The 5,134-nt window shown below is 40.8% G+C and overlaps 2 non-coding genes across 2 annotated transcripts; both read left to right on the top strand.

Annotated features, from left to right (window-relative positions):
• On the top strand, positions 1-73 carry trnav-aac (transfer RNA valine (anticodon AAC)). Its single transcript has one exon. It is a non-coding gene; the product is annotated as a tRNA-Val (tRNA).
• Positions 74-4,101: 4,028 nt separating this feature from the next.
• Positions 4,102-4,174, top strand: trnav-aac (transfer RNA valine (anticodon AAC)). Its single transcript has one exon. It is a non-coding gene; the product is annotated as a tRNA-Val (tRNA).
• Positions 4,175-5,134: the final 960 nt, after the last annotated feature.

Genomic DNA, 5,134 nt, shown 5'->3' with positions numbered 1-5,134 from the left:
GTTTCCGTAGTGTAGTGGTTATCACGTTCGCTTAACACGCGAAAAGTGTCCGGTTCGAAACCGGGCGGAAACATTTTGTAAATCATGTTCATTTAAATCGTACAAAAATGGATCAATTCCCATTTGTTATGCAAAGTAACAAAGTCCTGTTACATTTGTGTTATTCTGTACAGTTATGCACACACACAGAACACTACGGTGTCACTCGCTCACTTCCGTTTCCAGCCCTGACCGTGCAGACAGCCCCTCTCAAAGCTACACAATCCGGCTGCTTTCAGTTGAATTGTGAAAGATTATTCAAGGATCCTGCAGCTTGACTTCGATTCACAACAGCAGATCGATGCCGCGTTGCTGCAAACAACAAACCATGTTTTCCAGAATTCCAAGGTGTATACGGAACTCAACCATTAAAATTCCCTTCATTAACCTCAGGGGTTCAGGTAATTTTCTATGATTCTATAAAACGTTATTAAAGTTTGACTGTCATCCGTTATACATGTTAACAATTCCTGCAGTGTGCAACAAAATGTTGTGGGTGGATTATTGATAATAGAAACAATTATGAAGTGTCTCACAGACTTCAATGATCCCTTAATAACGTTGGTTAACTAAAATCTATCAATCGCAGGTTAAAATGAGCAATTCATGATGCATCTTTGAACGAGCTTTCCAATCAGTCCCACTCCGCAGGTCGTCCCCCATAGCCCTGCTGACACTCCTGCCAGTGGAAACTTTTTCCCCCATAATTTTGATCACCTCTATTAAATCTCCCCTGCCCAGTGATTAATGGAGTCCAACGCGGGCAAGTGTCAGATCATCCACTTGGGGCCCAGCAAAGATTGGTCAGTGTGTGGTCTGAAAACATCATGTGAGAGAATAGGTTTTTTCTGTGAAATAGCCGGTCCCGATAAATTTTACAAATCTTGCCCCAGATCGCTGATCTCTCAAGCAATGAAGATTTTAAACTATTCTCCTAAAATGCAATGTGTAAAATGAGATATGGGTTAACAGTTCAGGAGAAGCAAAGAGCAAAATAAATGAATGAAGTTTCGACTGTCCCTCAGTAACCATATTATCATGTCTTTCATTCTGCAAAATAAAGTTACCGGTTAATTAATGGTGATTATAGCAGTTCTTATTTATTCACATTAGATGCATGTAATTAATTTAATAAAATTACATCGCATTCATGAATAAGAAACGGTGATATCAAAATTTCTTCCCTAACCGGGAATCGAACCCATCTCGCGATACTGATATGAATACGTTATTGAATCATTTAATGGTGCCTCAAAAAATATCACACTGCTAAATTAAAATCATTGCTTTAATGTGTTTCGGTGTTGAAGGGGATTGAAAAAAGCCCAGACTGCGCCCGCGGTGAGACAGAGTTCGAACTTACAAAGAAGTTGGTGCTGTGAAGTATCAGCTGGGCGAAAGCTGACACCGATTAAAGGACGAGAAACCGCTCAATATAAAGGATGAGCTCACAAACGTTAATTTCTGTATTCTGTGTAAAAGGACTCCCAAATTCTTGAATATACTCAAGGACTGAGCATCCACTGCCCTCTGAGGTTGAGAATTGCAAAGATTCACAAGCCTCTGAGTGAAGAAATGTCTCCTCATCTGAGTCTCAAATGGCCGGCCCCTTATCCTGAGACTCTGCCTCCTAGTTCGAGACTCTCCAGCCAGGGGAAACAACCTCTCATCTTCTACCGTTTCAAGCCCTCCAAGAAAATTGTACCTTTCAATGACAACAAGTCTCGCACTTCTGAACTCCAGAGATTATAGGCCCAATCTACTCAATCTCTCCTCATAGGACAATCCTATCATCATTGAAAACAATCAGGTTTGATTCCCAGTCAGGGATTTCAGTTCTGACAAAGACAATTGAAGTCTGTGAGAATCTTATTAATTGTATTAAAACCAACAAAAATGTGTGTTGCACACTGAAGGAAATTGTAACATGTTTGCTGGGTGACAGTCAAACTTTAAAAACTTTCTTCATAGATTCATAGATTTATAGCCAAAGGCGACTGCTCGATCCAACGTTTCCGTAGTGTAGTGGTTATCACGTTCGCCTAGCACGCGAAAAGTGTCCGGTTCGAAACCGTGCGGCAACATTCTGTAAATCATGTTTATTTATGTCGTAGAAAAATGGATCAATTCGCATTTGTTATGCAATGCAACAAAGTCCTGTTACATTTGTGTTATTCTGAACAGTTCTGCACACACACAGAACACGACGGTGTCGCTCGCTCACTTCCGTTTCCGGACCTGACCGTGCAGACAGCCCCTCTCAAAGCTGCACATTCCGGCTGCTTTCAGTTGAATTGTGAAAGATTATTCAAGGATCCTGCAGCTTTACCTCGTGTTCACATCAGCAGATCTAAGCCGTGTTTCTGCAAACTGCAAACCATGTTTTCCAGAATTCCAAGGTGTATACGGAACTCAAACATTAAACTTCCCTTCATTAACCACAGGGGTTCAGGCAATTTTCTCTGATTCTATAAAACCTTATTAAAGTTTGACTGTCATCCGTTATACATGTTAACAATTCCTGCAGAGTGCAACAAAATGTTGTGGGTGGATTATTGATAATATAAACAATTATGAAGTGTCTCACAGACTTCAATGATCCCTTAATAACTTTGGTTAACTAAAATCTATCAATCGCAGGTTAAAATGAGCAATTCATGATGCATCTTTGAACGAGCTATCCAATCAGTCCCACTCCGCAGGTCGTCCCCCATAGCCCTGCTGACACGCCTGCCAGTGGAAACTTTTTCCCCCATAATTTTGATCACCCCTATTAAATCTCCCCTGCCCAGTGATTAATGGAGTCCAACGCGGGCAAGTGTCAGATCATCCACTTGGGGCCTAGCAAAGATTGGTCAGTGTGTGGTCTGAAAACATCTTGTGAGAGAATAGGTTTTTTCTGTGAAATAGCCTGTCCCGATAAATTTTACAAATCTTGCCCCAGATCGCTGATCTCTCAAGCAATGAAGATTTTTAAATATTCTCCTAAAATGCAATGTGTAAAATGAGATATGGGTTAACAGTTCAGGAGAAGCAAAGAGCAAAATAAATGAATGAAGTTTCGACTGTCCCTCAGTAACCATATTATCATGTCTTTCATTCTGCAAAATAAAGTTACCGGTTAATTAATGGTGATTAAAGCAGTTCTTATTTATTCACATTAGATGCATGTAATTAATTTAATAAAATTACATCGCATTCATGAATAAGAAACGGTGATATCAAAATTTCCTCTCCAACCGGGAATCGAACCCAGCCTGCAACACTGATAGGAATATGTTATTGAATTATTTAATGGTGCCTCGAAAAATGTCACGCTGCGAAATTAAAATCACTGCTTTAATGTGTTTTGGTGTTGAAGGGAATTGAAAAAAGCCCAGACTGCGCCCGCGGTGAGACAGAGTTCGAACTTACAAAGAAGTTGGTGCTGCGAAGTAATCGCTGAGCGAAAGCTGACACCGATTAAAGGACGAGAAACCGCTCAATATAAAGGATTACCTCACAAACGTTAATTTCCCTATTCTGTGTAAAAGGACTCCCAAATCCTTGAATATACTCAATGACTGAGCATCCACTGCCCTCTGAGGTTGAGAATTGCAAAGATTCACAAGCCTCTGAGTGAAGAAATGTCTCCTCATCTGAGTCTCAAATAGCCGGCCCCTAATCCTCAGACTCTGCCCCCCAGTTCTAGACTCTCCAGCCAGGGGAAACAACCTCTCAGCTTCTATCCTTTCTAGCCCTCCAAGAAAATTATACCTTACAATGAGAACACCTCTCGTTCTTCTGAACTCCAGAGATTATTGGCCCAATCTGCTCAATCTCTCCTCATAGGACAATCATATCATCATTGAAAACAATCAGGTTTGATTCCCAGTCAGGGACTTCAGTTCTGACAAAGACCATTGAAGTCTGTGAGAATCTTAATAATTGTATTAAAACCAACAAAAATGTGTGTTGCACACTGAAGGAAATTGTAACATGTTTGCCGGGTGACAGTCAAACTTTAATAACTTTCGTCAGAGATTCATAGATTTATAACAAAAGGCGACTGTTTTATCAAGCGTTTCCGTAGTGTAGTGGTTATCACGTTCGCCTAACACGCGAAAAGTCCCCGGTTCGAAGCCGGGCGGAAACATTTTGTAAATCATGTTCATTTAAATCGTAGAAAAATGGATCAATTCCCATTTGTTATGCAAAGTAACAAAGTCCTGTTACATTTGTGTTATTCTGTACAGTTATGCACACACACAGAACACTACGGTGTCGCTCGCTCACTTCCGTTTCCAGCCCTGACCGTGCAGACAGCCCCTCTCAAAGCTACACAATCCGGCTGCTTTCAGTTGAATTGTGAAAGATTATTCAAGGTTCCTGCAGCTTTACTTCGGTTCACAACAGCAGATCAAAGCCGCGTTGCTGCAAACAACAAACCATGTTTTCCAGAATTCCAAGGTGTATCCGGAACTCAACCATTAAAATTCCCTTCATTAACCTCAGGGGTTCAGGTAATTTTCTATGATTCTATAAAAAGTTATTAAAGTTTGACTGTCATCCGGTATACATGTTAGCAATTCCTGCAGTGTGCAACAAAATGTTGTGGGTTGATTAATGATAATAGAAACAGTTATGAAGTGTCTCACAGACTTCAATGATCCCTTAATACCGTTGGTTAACTAAAATCTATCAATTGCAGGTTAAAATGAGGAATTCATATTGCATCTTTGAAAGAGCTATCCAATCAGTCCCACTCCGCTGCTCTTCCCCCTTAGCCCTGCTGACACTCCTGCCAGTGGAAACGGTTTCCCCCTTAATTTTGATCACCTCTATTAAATCTCCCCTGACCAATGATTAATGGAGCTCAACGCGGGCAAGTATCAGATCATCCACTTGGGGCCGAGCAAAGATCAGTCAGTGTGTGGTCTGAAAACATCATGTGAGAGAATCGTTTTTTTCTGTGAAATAGCCGGTCCCGTTAAATTTTACAAATGTTGCCCCAGATCGCTGCTCTCTCAAGCAATGAACATTTTAAACCATTCTCATGAAATGCAATGTGCTAAATGAGATATGGGTTAACAGTTCAGGAGATGCAAAGAGCAAA

The sequence above is a fragment of the Somniosus microcephalus genome, unplaced genomic scaffold (genome assembly GCF_052327205.1).
Source record: "Somniosus microcephalus isolate GS21.2 unplaced genomic scaffold, FLI_Smic_1.0 unresolved_chr4, whole genome shotgun sequence".
NCBI classification, from domain to species: domain Eukaryota; kingdom Metazoa; phylum Chordata; class Chondrichthyes; order Squaliformes; family Somniosidae; genus Somniosus; species Somniosus microcephalus.
Note: the sequence above shows the minus strand (reverse complement) of the source record. Positions and strands in the feature narration are given on the sequence as shown.